We start from the raw sequence: 16,206 nt of genomic DNA on the forward strand, positions 1-16,206 counted from the left end.
TGATCTGTCCACATTCCACCGCATGGGGCAATAAAATGGGACCGTCTGCTGTAAACATCGATGCTTATTAACAGGAGCGGCTGGTAATGCGGCTGTGGAGGAATCCCTGATGCCAACACCAATATTCACGAGCACCAGCACCTCCACCACTATTCACCTCACCCACCACCATCACCACCACCACCACACCACCTCCTCCACTATTCACCTCCACCACCACTATTCACCACCAGCACCACCGCCTCTGTCAAAACTATTCACCTCAACCACCACTATACCACCTCCACCATAACTATCATTATACCACAACCACCACTCCTTCTATACCACCAGCACAACCACCATTACTAGACCAACCCAACCACCATCAATATACCATCATAATCATCACTGTGCCAACATAACTATCACTATACCACCATAACCATCACCATACCAACATAACCATCACCTCTACCACCAGCACTATACCAACATAACACCATAATTATACCACCATAACCATCACTACACCACCTCCACAACCATCACTATACCACCTCCACTACCATCACTATACTAAAATAACCATCACTAAACCACCTCCACCACCATCACTATAGTACTTCCACCACCATCACTATACCACCATAACCATCACTAAACCATCAATGAATGCAAACCCAACCAGGTAAGCTATTGCATCCTGGAACGGGTGTTTTTTTAATTTGCTCTTCAAATGCTGCAATGCCCATGAGTGCTAATGAAGTAGTGCACAGGCACGTTTGAGGGCATAAACGTGCAAATGTGGTTGACTCTGAAGAGCAGGCGGATTCACCCAGCGGTCATCTCCGTTTGAACACATTCAGTTCCCCCTTAGCTTTTAGAACCAAGATGGCCACTAGCCTGGGTGAATCATGCGACGGCCACTGCTCTATATCGTCTCACCACCATAAGTCCAACATTGAGGGCAATGGTGCAGGGAGCTAGGGCTGATAGGTGTGGTTTTGGTGGTGGGCGGGACAGATGGTGGTGGCGTGGCATGGAGCAGGCAGCGATGCGCCGTGGGCTGCAATGGTCGGCGAGGGGCTGGAGCTCGGAGGTGATGAAAGCCATGAATCACTGGGGCAGTGGGGTGCACGGAAGGGTCATCAGCCCAGGGTCATCACACACACAGGATAGCTTAAGAAAGCTACAAGAAAATACAAAATAACCACAGCATTCATTAACAGACACGTCTGTGTATGTGTGTACGTGGGTGTGCGTATCTGTGCATGAGTGTACACAGAATGTACGTTTGCTCAGAAACTCTATTCTGGACACATTCTCCCTGGCTGCTCCCAGTGTGATTGCGTTTATATGCCACAATATAAATGATCCCAATTTCATGGCCGTTCCCTGGCAGAACAAACTGCGCTCATAAATCTCTATACTGGATCTGTACCTCGGCCGCACTCACCTCATACAGCCGGCACAGATGAGTTAAGACGTTATCTGGAGCGAGCCCAAACAGGGAGGGCTGAGAGACGGATGGACACACACATCCAAGCACTGTGCACACACACGCACACACACACACACACACACACACACACACACACACACACACACACACACATACACACTCAAACAAAACACATACAAGAAGGAGTGGCAGAGATTGTAGGGGAGAAACATGTTGCTTTGGTAGATTACCTGTCATCTCACGGTTGCAATTCCTTTGGTTACCTCAACTAATTTATCCAGTGCAAGCAAAGAGTCAAACTCCTGGTCAGCGAAAGAACACCTGATTGGCTATTAGCCCACAAGACTGTGTTGATTGGTTAGCATCCAAGACAATAACCACAGAATGCTTCATCATGATTGAATTGGCTGTGATAGCAGGAGGGCCTTGCACCTCTTCAAAATGTGTGTGTGTATCTGTGTGCGTGCCTGTGTGTGCGTGTGTGTGTCAAAGGCTGGTGTCCAAACCATCCACTCATTCGGGATGGGGAATGGGTACAAACTTTAAAGTGGATCAATGTGTAACAGTCTTTCTGTAGGCTATATATTCAAATGTAATGTCATTAAAAAATCAGTGGACATGACGTTGTCAAAGACACAAATAAAACGTGATGTATTGGAGAGTTATCACACGGCATGATCCTGTGCCCACCGTGGAGATTTATGAGGGGAAATTGATTTGTGGAGCGTTTGTGTTCCCTGATTTCGGCTGCTGTGTTTAAGATTTTAGGAATTTAATACAGCTTGAGTTTATTTCAATTAGATTGAGTTATCATCATAATAGTTTATTCATAATTCATATTTATAATCAATTCACCAAAGCCTCCTGTGACAGTCCTATTAATCCCACCTCGTTCCCCACTCCGGGGCGGGTGACTCACTGCTCCGCAGGTAACAGAGAGAACTGTTGAACCGTTCCCAGCCGCTCCGAGACTCACTATTCAATCAAACCTGGCTGACTCTTTTATGGTACAGGTCAAGACATTTCTCTGCCGTTTAAATTCCTGCTGAAAGCCTCGTCCTATCACAACACAGGACCCTGGGTGATGTACATGAAGCAAGGGGGGGAGGGGGGTGTCAGGGGGCAAAGGAAGTATAACAGTGCTGGGCGAAGACCGTCTGCTTTATTCACGATGCACGACTAATGGGAAGGAAATGGCAACCTTCCGCCGCGCCTTGTGATCCCCTGTCAGGGGCCCGCCCATCAGGGGGTCTCCGGATACAGACACCTATTCGGGGGTGGGGATGACTGGAGCTGGCCTTGATCATCGTATTTCACTTACCAGAGGGGGATGTGGGGGGGAGACTTACACTGTACATCAAATATAATCTGTCCAAATATAATCCATATTTGATCAAAGCGGCTGAGTCACGCGTTTGATGTTATGGATTCTGCCCCAGCTGCACTTTGACTTGTCTTGTATTTCTATATCCTGGGTTTGGCAGGGGTGTGGGCTGATGTCGAGAGTGCAGGGAGGGGGAGGGGGGGGGGCCCACTGCATGATGTGCCCGTTACTTTGATGCAGCAGGCAGCGGTAGACCCACCTACACTAGTTGAGTCTACTATCCGCGGTGGGTTAAAGAAGAACCATCGTTAGTGTTATGAGCGACACCTTTGTATGTCTTACGATAAGGCCCTCTGCGAAAACACTCTAGGTGCATTCACTTGAGACATGAGTGACTTGACATGAGAGACTAGTCATGAGAGACAAGTAGTGAGAGACTTGTCGTGAGAGACTAGTTATGAGTGACTACATGAGTGACTAGATATGAGTGACATGAGTTGGGGTGCGTCGTGAAGCGGGCCTTCCCCACCCTGGCGGTCTCCCCAGAGCGAAACAACGGAGAGGGACGCACACAGTAACTTACCGCATCTCGTGGGAACGCACCTTCCTCCTTTGGGCGTTAAACAAAGAAGATTAACACATGTGTAGCAACACACAGTCATCGAATGAGGAAAGCTTCAAAGCACTGTGAGTCACTCTTTGCCAGACGTAGAAAGACAGCAGATCATTTTATTTTAATACATATTTTGTTTAATCCACGGTTGTCCAGACACGTATGGACTGGCAGACTTTTATTTATAAGAGGGGACGTGGCTTTTTTCTGCGTCAATGGAAGGTATTCCCAGCAGCCCAGCAGAACTCTGTCTGGCTTCAGATTAATTCCGCCCACATTCTTTTGTTCTCCAGCTTGATAGACGAAATGTCTGAGTATTTCAGTTCATAACCACATTTTCTGTATAGACTTAGACTTAGACTTGGCTTTATTGATCCTTTTGGGATGTTTTATTGAATATTTTTTATATCATTTCAGGATATGGAATTTTATTATAACTACAATTTTAGGACTGTGTTATTGCTTTTTTTATCGCTACCCACGTTTCATATTTACCTACCCTCAATACTCAACCTGTTAAAGTAGTTATAAAGTCTAAAACAGTTGACATTGTTATTAGATGTCTAACATCGATTTACTATTAATTTTCCGATGTGTGTAAAATTTTAACTCATAGCTATTTGCAATTTGTAACTGCTGGTCGTACCGGGCTTCCAGCAATCTGCACAAGTGTGCAGATACAGAAAGAAAATAAAGAAATATACACTGGTCCTCTAAAATGGGAGACATGGTTTTCCTTCCAATGATACAACTTTATTGTCAAAAACCTTGGAAAGCCCTCTGCTTGTGTGTGTGTCTGTGTTTGTCTTCATGTTTGTGTGAGTGTCAGTCTGCGTCTCTGTTTGATTATGAGCAGGAATGCTTGTCTCCCATACCTGCACTTAAAAGGTGCGTTTTCCAATAAAGGGGAAGCAATTTGCGCTGTCGAAGTCTAATAGTTGTTACTTCTGAGACTTCTCTTGAAGGTTGTGGTGCATTTTGCTTGAATTTATTTCGAGCTTAATCGCGATTTGAGCCTATTTATATTTACTGTAGTAACAGACTATTTTTGTGAGGTTTCAGACGTCCCCCTACTCCCTCTCCAGTCCAATACATATTTATTTGTGTCAATATTCATGACGACATGCATTGAAATGTATTTAGAAAATAAAAGTGGCTGTGCAGAGGAGTCCCCCATTCTGCTGAATGAATGAAAATGCTGTATTGTCTGACCGATGAGCAGAAGAGGAAGGAGAAGAAGGAGAAGAAGAAGTATAAGAAGGAGAAGAAGCAGAAGAAGAGGTATAATAATAATAATAATAATAATAATAATAATAATAATAAATATAACCGCAAGAGCTGATAAATGGGGTCCGAGCAAAATGAAAAGTCAAGAACACACTGGAAGATATATAAATATGACATATAATTATGAAGGAAAGATGCTGATGAAGATGTTCCACTTAATGCAATGCTGTGTCTCGGCTTTTAGGTGAGCTGCAGAGCAATGGCCGAATGTCATGTTCAGCTGGTTCAATTTACTCTAATCGGGGTTCGAACTCTCAACCTAAGGATCACCTGTACAAGGGATTATCCCATTGAGCCACTGATAAACCTGAACTGCAGCCTCATTCACATGGTCAAAATGTCTATTGATAAGCACAACACATCTAGAAAACTCCAAACACACATCTCACAAGTGAATTAAGGGCTTTCTTAAAAGCATATACCTGAACAATCTTTTGAAATTCTGGGGAAATTAAACATTTATAGTCAAGAACACTAACAGAAGAAATATAAATATGACAGAGTTAATTATGAAGGAAAAATGGTTAACGAATAAGTTCCCCTTAATGCCATACTGTTTCTTGGCAGTCAGATTCTTGGAAACTAATGAGCCGGAATGTTGATTGCCTGATGAATTTCAAGTGCTGTTCAATGTTGTGTTTCTTAAATGAGTGGCAATGACAGAATGTCATGTTCAGCTTGATCATAATGCTCTAATAAGGATGCAAACTCTCAACCTAAGGATCACCAGTACAAGCCATTATCCCATTGAGCCACTGACATTGCTGAGCTGCATGAAGCCTCATTCAAACGGTGAAAATGTCTATTGATAAGCACACAACATCGAGAAAACTCCAAGTACACATTTCACAAGAGAATTAAGGGCTTTCTTAAAAGAGTACAGATCTGAAAATATGCACTGTTAATGGTATCCACCTAATGATAAGCGTATGGTAGTTATACAATAACAAAATAGTCATATAGGCAAAATGGGTTGAGACTGTGGACGTTTGGCTTTTCTATGAAATTGTGGGAAAAGTAAACATTTTTAGAGCAGGAGACCAGGGTGAAAAAGATGCATCTGATTTTAGAGATTAATATGATGAAAGAATTTTGAGTCCAGGTCAATCTGGTAAGGAGAAATAAGGCTAGTTCATATTTTCTTTAAATAGCGCCGCCTTTGGGTGCAGTACCACAATTTGGGTTTATGGATAGTGGGGGGTATTGGTACCCACCTAATAATAGTCGTATGTTTTTTATACAATAACAAAATGGTCACATAAGAAAAATGGGCTAACTGCCCCAACTTAATTGGCCAATATTTCTCAAATATAACTAAAGAAAACCAATTCTGTTTGATGATTTTTGTGAGGCTTGGTCTAAAGATTTCATGTGGCGATTTTGGTGAATTTTTGATTATTTTTGTAGCCTGTTAATCTTTTTATCATGTTTGGCTTTAATATGAAATTGTGGGAAAAGAAAACATTTTTAGGGCATAAGACCCGGGTTTTTATCGATGCATCTGATTCTAGAGATTAATATTCAATCTGGTGAGGAGAAATAAGACTAATTTGTGATTTTTTTTGAAGATAGTAGTTCAATCCGGGTCGCTTTTAACTCACTTTATTTGTTAAAGTATTGGTATGGTAACTATGAAGCAAAATGAGGGAATTGTATTTAACACGCGTGGAGAGAAATACCGCAGCGCTATCTTCCAGCCCCGGGGGAAGGGAAGATAGCGCTGCGGTAGCGCTTAGCGATTGCGCTTCCCCCGGGGCTTTCAACGGGACTGCCATATGTGTCTGACCTCATCTGACTCCCGCTCCCAGGTTGTATCAAGTAGGCGTGGCCTATGTGAAGTAGGCGTGGCCTATGTGACGTATTGGTTCCGGCTTCCTCACCTGTCTAAAGGTGCTGCCATCTGTGGCTGGAGTAGTTATTGCATTTACATTTACATTTAGGGCATTTAGCAGACGCTTTTATCCAAAGCGACTTACAATAAGTGCATTTGTTACAATAAGTACATTTGTCATAAGAAGTGAAACAATATATCGCTGTCGGTACAGTAAAGATGTTCATAGAACCAAGTGCAAATATTACAATCGCTAGGCTAACCCATTCCCCGTGTAAAGCAACGATAGCAGCTACTGTAGATGCTACACAATTAAGTACCTTGAATAAGTGCAATGTACAAGTGCCAGGACGTACAACATTCAATGGTGGCTGTGCATTGGTTTCTATGCAGAGTCGAGATGAACTCTGAACAGGTGAGTTTTGAGTCTTTTGCGGAAGCTGGTGAGCGACTCTGCGGTCCTGACATCGGTAGGGAGCTCGTTCCACCACTGAGGTCCCAAAACAGAGAAAAGTTGTGACTTTGCTGATCGACCTTTGCTTGCTCTTAGCGATGGCGGTACCAGACGTCCAGCTGAGGTAGTTGAGCGGAGGGATCGAGCTGGGGTGTGTGGCTTTACTAATGCTTGGAGGTAGGCAGGGGCAGTTCTATCGACTGCCTTGTATGCCAGTACCATCATCTCGAATCTGATGCGAGCTATTACAGGGAGCCAGTGGAGGTCTCGGAAGAGGGGGGTTACATGTGAGAACTTTGGTAGGTTGAACACGAGGTGCGCTGCCGCATTCTGGATGCGCTGCAAGGGTTTAATCGCAGAGGCAGGGAGTCCAGCCAGGAGCAAGTTGCAGTAGTCGAGGCGGGAGATGACCAGTGATTAGACTAGAAGCTGAGCTGCTTCCCTTGTGAGGAAGGGCCGGATCCTGCGGATGTTGTAAAGTGCAAATCTGCAGGATCGGGCCACCGCAGTGATGTTTGCGGTGCAGCATAACTGATTGTCCAACACTACACCAAGGTTTTTGGCAGTTGGAGAAGGAGATACAGTGATGTTTTCAACAGTGACCAGTAAGCCCATGTGTGGGCAATCTTTCCCTGGTATTAGGAGGAGCTCAGTCTTGTTGAGGTTAAGCCTCAGGTGATGGGAAGTTGTCCAGGTGCTGACTTCTGCCAGACATTCAGATATGCGTGTTGCAATCAGGGCTTTGTCAGATGAGGGAAAGGAGAGAAATAGCTGAGTGTCGTCAGCATAGCAGTGATAGGAAAAGCCGTGGGATGTTATAACAGAGCCCAGAGATCTGCTGTAGAGGGAGAACAGAAGAGGCCCCAGTACCGAGCCTTGAGGGACACCTGTATCAAGCGTGCAAGGTTTGGACAGGGAGCCATTCCATGTAACCTGATAAGTGCGATTCATCAGGTAGGACGTGAACCAGGAAAGGGCAGATTCAGCTATGCCAAGCTCGGCGAGAGTGGCGAGGAGGATCTGGTGGTTCACAGTGTCAAATGCTGCAGACAAGTCAAGGAGAATGAGAACCGATGAGAGGGACGAGGCTCTGGCCGCACGGAGGGACTCAGTCACCGCGAGGAGAGCCGTCTCAGTGGAGTGTGCTTTTTTGAAGCCTGACTGGTGAGGGTCAAGCAGGTTGTTAGATGAGAGATAGGAGGACAGTTGGTTAGCGACGGCACGTTCCAATGATTTAGAGAGGAATGAAAGAAGATATACCGGTCTGTAATTCAGGATGTCAGTGGTATCAAGCGTTGGTTTTTTGAGGAGAGGCTTTATTCTGGCAGTCTTGAAAGACGTTGGAACAATGGCAGCTTATATGTTGGTCCTGCTCCCCTTGTGACTATGTATAGTAATTACAGCTTATATGTTTGATCCTGCTTCCTTGTGGCTATGTGGAGGTAATGCAGCTTGTGTTCAATCCTGCTTCCTTGTAGCTATGTGGGGGCAGATTATGTGCTTAAAATACGTAACAATAGCACCACCTTTGGGTGCAGTAACACAAAAAAAAATTGGGTTTATGGGTAGTGGGGGTTATTGGTAACCATACCTGAAAATTTCAAGAGTTTTCGACTTACGGTATAGGCTTTTACAGAATTTGAGGGGAAAAAAAACCGTTACAGAAACAATAGGGGACCAAGCAGCTTCGCTGCTCGGACCCCTAATAATAATAATAATAATAAGAAGAAGAAGAAGAAGAAGAAGAAGAAGAAGAAGAAGAAGAAGAAGAAGAAGAAGAAGAAGAAGAAGTAGAAAAATAAGGTTTATGAGAGAAAGAGAGAGAAACTGGGGACGGGTCTGGCACACAACTGGTTGTTTTTGCTTCCCGGGCTGTTTGATGAGATGAAAATAGGATTCAGAACATAAATATTTCCCATGGCACACTCTCTCTCTCTCGCTGTCTCTCTGAGGCCTGCAGGAGAAATGTAGCCAGAGCTGCTCCCCCCCCCCCCCCGCCCCCAAAACTCCCTTCATCGCCGTATCATCATTGCTCCTCCTTGCCCTGGCTCTCCCCTGACACAACGTTACAACGTTTATATTTACCAACTATATTTCAAACTTTATTGAGCTTTCGAAAGTTTTTGGAAAGAGATCATTGAAATGGCAGAAAGTGTTTCATACACATACCCAACACACACACATACACATAAGCACACACACACAAACCCACTTGGATGGGCGCTTCTATAGCTCTCTCCCACTGCCGTGGGAGAGCTGTGAAAGATTGCACTTTGAGCAGTGGCCCTGGACCAAGTATCCTGCTAAAACAGTATTGCTGTGATCCCAGCCAGATGCATGCTGGGATTGGATGACTTATACTACCTTGGCGCTATAAGACCAGGCTGAAGGGGGTTTGCAAGTCCTTTAAAGTTACAGCTACCTCGTTGAAGGCCGTTTGAGCATCTTTATTGAAGGCAATAGTTTAAAATGTTTCCCAGACCAATGGGTTATTGGGTTAGAGCGTCCCTGGAAACGGTCCCTGGTGTTCAGTTGTCCCCGGACTTAAAGAAAAACCCTGAGGGACTGAAAATTATAATTGATTAATAACTATTAAAGTTATTTAAGATTTGTGAGATTCATTTTTAATAACGGTTAATAAATATGGGTATTATTGACAACCAAGAAGTCAAACTGTATGATATTGTATGGAGCAAAAGTGAATAGTAAAAACATTTTTGCTATTTTTGGCACATTGGTTGCGAATTCTATTTGGCATAACAAAATGAAAGGTTACGGCCGGGCCATTAACATTACCTTAATGTCTTATGAACAACTGACAAGACATGCTCCTTTCAATATCCTTTCATTTTCGGAAACATGTATTAAATCAATACCCTTCAGTCGTACAAGGGAGAGGAGCGTAATAAGAGTACAAAGGCGCCTGAAAAGGAGTGCACCGTGCTCCGCGTTGATCATGTCTGTTCAAACAGTCACGCACCGTTCCCCATCGCGTAATGGCCTCACCGCTGCAGACCGTCTAAAGGCCCTTTCTATGGGAGAGTGGAGCTCAGCACGGCCGTGCGCGACGCAGAGCTAATTGAAGTGTGCTGAAAGCATTAGCAGACGGACATTGGGCTGACAGCCAGCTGTACAATGGTGAGCTAAGTGGAGAGGAAGGATGACAGAGGCACAGAGACAGATATATATATATATATATATATATATATATAGAGAGAGAGAGAGAGAGAGAGAGAGAGAGAGAGAGAGAGAGAGAGAGAGAGAGAGAGAGAGAGAGAGAGAGAGAGAGGCTGAGACAGCTGAACGCAGCAGCGAGGGAAGAGAGATTGACAACTAAGAGGGAGAGATGTTGAGAGAAAATGGCACAAAGAGAAAATAAAACTGAGGGGGAGAGAGTGAAGGAGGAAGGGGAGAAGAGAGTAAAAAAAAAATGTGAGAGAAAGATTGAGAGAGAGACATGGACAGAGATATTGAGATGGATGGAGAGATAGGAGGTGGTGGAAGAAACAGATAGTGAGCGATCAAATGAGAGACAGGAGGAGGGAGAGACAGAGATAGTGCCCAGGTGGCGCTGAAAAACTCTGACTTAAAAAGCTGAAGTCTCTGGACGTGGAAGCTGCTAAATGTTCAAAATTGACAGACCTATTTGGTGCCGGGATTACCACCCCAACAGGTCCTGCTGTGCCGGGAGACGAGCGAGTGGAGGCATATATGGTAAGTAACGTTAGCCTGGGGCTAGCCAGGCTACATTTTGAGACATGTCCAAAACAAAGTAGAAAACGTTTTTACATTGAATGTGATGTGACCTAATTAACTGCATACTTGTGACAACATATTAGCCCAGAGTTGAAGGGCTGTGACCTGTTGGTAGTTGTGGTTGATTTTGTTTAAATATGACGAATTGTGATATTATGGGTTATTATTGTTTAGATGATTTAGCTAAACTAGCTAACAGCACGTCAGCAGTCTCTTGTTGCCATAGCAACAGTAAACATTGACATGGACTAATGAGCTGTAAATAGAGATGCAGAATCAAGCTGTATTGTAAATACAGATGAGATTCTTTGAATTTTAGCACAAGATACAAGTAAACCTAAAGGAAATAATTAGTTTAATTTGCAATATTTGCCATATTTGCCAACATTTGATTTATTGTAATCTTTCAATTCATTTATTGTTTACTGAGGTGATAACTATTTCGTAGGTATAATTTGTGTCTAACTTTAATTTCTGTGTAAATGTGTTAATGGTTGTATATAGTGCTGTCTTGAGCATTTTCAGGTATTGTCACAAAGATCTGACTTTTTTGCATTGGAAAACGTTAGTGTCATAATCAAAATATGACAAAGCCATTAGTGTTGTTACGCTACATACTATATGTGATAAAATGACAATTGGTAATTGATAAATGTCTCTTTATATTCTCTGCTACCATCATCTCCTGTCAAACAGGTTTTCCTGACCTACTAGAAGTTATTCTATGATGCTTGAAAGAGAGAGAGAGAGAGAGAGAGAGAGAGAGAGAGCTTCATCTTTACTTTGTGAGTTTATTATGCAACTTGTATTGTCTCAGATTGAAACAAAAGGTTTGATTATGATTATTTCCTGGTTGAAGATTTTCATATTGATGATTTTAATTTCAAACATCTGCATATCTTTTAAGTTCAATTAACAGTTATGCAGGTAGGCCTTAGGGCTCTTTTGAGACTTAAGTCATCCTTCATGACAGATCAATTTGTTCACTAAGTGTCACTACATCACAAAAAGGCTACATGGCTACATATACTTTTACAGATACTAAGTACAAGTTCTGTTTGCTGTTTCTTGTAGGTCATCAATTTGGTGAGCTGTGTAGCTGGCTGGCTGCGGACGAGGAAGTAGGACAATATATACATGTGCACATACACGTATATGAGAATGCATAGCTATTCAGACCTGTAATTCATGGCTTAGACTTTTTCCACACAGCTATAGATAATTATTATTTTTTCAATTCTCTATTTATGGTTTCATAATGACTGAGTCACCGTTAAAACAAATGAGTTTCAGCTCTAATGCTGCTACTGTCTGTAATATGTTTCTATTTAGATTATTTGTCAGGATATTTTGTTATTATTGTCCGAGTCTGGTTTTAGCTAATGCTGGGCTTACACCAAAAGATTTTCAGTCACAGACTAAAAACTGAAAGGGTAGCATGAGGGTTCTTGCCCTTAGTCTCGTCCCACCCCTAGTCAGAACATAATTTCTGTTGTGATGTGATGTGACTATAATGAATAAAGACTGATTGATTGATTGCTATTTCTTGCAGTTTTATTCCTTGAGTTCATAGTTACGTTCTTTATTTGTTAACTGCTATCAAGGAATATGACTCTCCTTTGTAGTATGCATGAGAGGAGATGCTGTGAGATTTAATAATAATAATAATAATTGATCCGTTTTTTATAGCTTTTCTAAATACTCAAAGACGCTTTACAAATAAGAAAGGAATACATACAGACAGTACAGACAATCAAACAAAAGGGAAAAAATAAACAACACCACAACAATAGGCAACACATTAAGAGAGCAGGAGAGAGTGGAAGATGGCGGAGGATGATTTGTCAAATGTTGTAGGTGGTCCTGAAGAGATAGGTTTTTAGTTGACTTCTGAATGAACAGAGTGTGTCAGAGTTTCGGATGGCCAGAGGGAGGGAGTTCCAGAGGGTAGGGGCGGCGATGGCGAAGGCTCTGTCCCCCAGGGTGCGATACTTGGTCTTGGTGATGGAGGTGAGAAGGTTGGCATCAGATTTGTGGACTTCTATGTAGTGTCTGCTGATAATGCAGTGGGCTGGTCTTGACGGAAAATGCCTGGGCTGAATTTTTGTCCCAGTCCACCCCTTGCGAGCTCACACATGTCTTCCACACACACGTGCATAATATGGCGCAATATAACTTCAGGCTGGGCCAAAGGCAATATAATAAATAGTTAAACAAGTAGAGGAACACCAGATGTGTGATTGAGCGCATGAGAGCATTGAATATTGACTTTGTTATTACACGTAGGGGCAGGGGAGAGAGTTGCTGAAGAAAGTAACAAACTAAAACACACAAACACAAACACACACACACACACAGACACACACACACCTACTCACACACACACACACACACACACACAGCCTCCTCACCTCCCGTATACAACGCCCCCCCCCACACACAGACACAAGAAATGCCATCTCTTGTTCATCCGTCACGTTGTGTCAAGAAACCATCTTCTCCTTTCCTATAACTTATAATTTTCTTCTTTGTGCTTGCTAACTATCGCTTGGTACCAGGGAAGATCTGTGTACTCCCATGTGTGTGTTGCTGAAAGGTCCTTGAGCCCACTGATTTTTGTGCTTCCTACTAGGAGTTGGCCTTTATCTTCCTCCACCAAACTAATGCACTGTGACTATCGATGCACTGCAAGGCAGAACAAAATATTGCTTTGCGCAAAACTGCTCTGCCGTTGAAAAAAGGTCAACGAATAAACTTGTGCCTGTGTGTGTGTGTGTGTATGTGCTCGTGCATGCTTGTGTGCGTGTGTGTGCGTGTGTGTGTTTGTGTGGTAGTTGAAAGCATAGATGTGTTACTGCATTTAAAGTGCCAGTGAACTCATTTATTCTGTGTTAGTGTGTCTTCCACGATTTTTAACAAAGAAATCTTGCCTCAAAATAAGTACCATAAAGTCGCCCTAGGTCGTAAGCATGGAGATAACACCTAACCACTCCTCTCCCCCCAAAAAGCTTAGATTTTTTTATCTCATAGTGTTGAGATAAAACTATTTGAAAACACTCAATTGAGAGTTCCACATAGTGTTATCAGAGATGTGGTGAGCTGATGGAAGAGGTCTTGATGGTCATGTGGTCAAATTACTGGTTAATGATTACATCATTTATAAGGAAGTCCAGGGATAACGTGCAATGCTTAACAAACTTTTCTTGGCCAAGCCCAAAACAAATATTTACTCAATTATAATAGAGGTCATATCATAATGATTATCTAAAAACCTCTTCACATGTACATGTGCACATTCAACCAATGGCAGCTATTTGCCTGTCCCCGCCATCCAGGGTACAAAGGAAGATTGACACATATGTTGCTATTGTGTGTACCCCTTTATATGTGTGTTGTTATGATGTGTATCACTGTATATGTGTTTTGTTATTGTGTGTATCCTTGTATATGTGTTTTTTGATTGTGTGTATCCTTGTATATGTGTTTTGTTATTGTGCGTATCCTTGTATATGTGTTTTGTGATTGTGTGTATCCTTGTATATGTGCTTTGTTATTGTGTGTATCCCTGTATATATGTTTTGATCTTGTGTGTATCCCTGTGTATGTGTGTTGTTACTGCGTGTATCCCTGTATACATGTTTGTGTTGTTATTGCGTGTATCCCAGTATATGTGTGATGCTATTGTGTGATTCCCTGTAAATTTGTGTTGTTATTGAGTGGATCTGTGTAAAGGTGTTATATTATATTATTGAGTGTAACCCTGTATATGCGTGTTGTGTGTGTTTCCCTGTAAAGTTTTGTTTTTATTGTGTGAATCCTTCGTATACATATTTGTGCTGTTGAGATACTTGATTATATTTGGGATTCTAAACAGCACCTTGTTAAGACTTGGAATATACCAGAATATAATAATAGCTTTATTTCACGTCTGGTGCTGAGGATGAGCCATGGAGGTGGTAGGGGGGAGGAGAGCAGGGGGAGATATAGACGCAGACAGCAACAGAGAATGGCTCTGGGCGGGGGGGGGGAGGTCTAAAGCGCTTTCCTGGCAGTGATTCCGGAGGGTGCCCCCAGAGGAGCTGCTCTCACACACACAAACACTCTGAAAAAAAGCCTTAGCACAAATAGCCCCAGCCTGGTAGCTCAGTTGACCTGCTCCACCTGCATACATAAACACAAGGGAGCACATTTCCACCTCAAACACACCGCAGTGTCTCTCATCGACGGCCTGCCATTAATCTTTCCTTCAGCAGACAGCCCGTGAGCTAAGACCACTTGCTAAATGCCATTGGGAGTCGACATGGCACTGGCAATTATCAACCCAGCTCTGCTAGTTTTAGTGTGGAAGAATGATGTAAGTTATGTGTGTGTGTGTGTGTGTGTGTGTGTGTGTGTGTGTGTGTGTGTGTTAGTGTGTGCTTGTGGTTGACAATAAGTGTGTGTGTGGGTGTGTCAGAATGCATTTATGTGTGTGTGTGCGTGCGTGTGTGTGTGCGTGTTTGTGTGCGAGCGTGTGTGTGTGTGTTTAAAGCAGGACTGTCGGTTTTCATTAAACCAGAAGGGCCTCCGGAGCAGGGCTCCAGTGTTGTGCTTCACGCCACGGACCCTCTGCACAGCCTCCCCCAAATCGGGGGCCCCAACCCGGGGAAGATTGAGAGCAACGGGGCAGGTAAACAGGGCCGAGTGGCTGTAAGAGAGAGATGCATCGAGAGATAGAGAGATGGCGAGGAGAAGACGGGTAAAAATGCATATCACTAGACAGAGAAGGATGGATAGAGAAAGAGACAGATGGATGGAGACAGAGAGAGAGACAGACAGACAGATAGAGAGACAGAGAGAGAGCTATACAGACATACTTGGATGCATGTGGGTTCATTCTACATGATTACATTCTCCTTAATGTCTGAAGTAGACATCACAGTTCAGTACCACGATACTCGCTAACATACTGTAACGTAGGGGAGGGGAAATAACAAACGATTAAGCAAGGTCCATTAGGTCCTCATAACATCCATCTAATACCCTGCTGCAGTTCGCTGTTAACAGGACAAGACGACCACTAGCACACTTAATTGACTTTCTAGCGCGCTTAATGGACAATCAAGCCACAGTCGAGCCTGTTTTGTTATTAAGTGCACTTCCTTCGCGATGTAGTAGATGCACATCTATTATTTCTTCAGACAACGCCTACTCAAAGAATACTTTCATCCAAGAACCTATTTCCGCCTCTTCCCTGTGTGATGATAACAAACATGTGCACTCAAAGTTAAAGTAAAAAAATTTACACTTTGCCCTACAGACATGAGGGGAACTAGGGCTGGTTGGATGGACAAGGGGGGGGATGGGGGATCCACTGTTAGTGCGGATTGAAACCCGTACTAAAGCTCGCAGGGCAATGCTATAAACCAATGGTGTGACGAGAAGAGCATCTGGGTAAACTGGAAAATAGTCCCCCCCCCCCCATCCTCAGTCCTTGAAAAGGAGTATCCTGCTGACA

Source organism: Pollachius pollachius (assembly GCF_949987615.1).
Source record: "Pollachius pollachius genome assembly, chromosome: 2".
Classification (NCBI taxonomy): domain Eukaryota; kingdom Metazoa; phylum Chordata; class Actinopteri; order Gadiformes; family Gadidae; genus Pollachius; species Pollachius pollachius.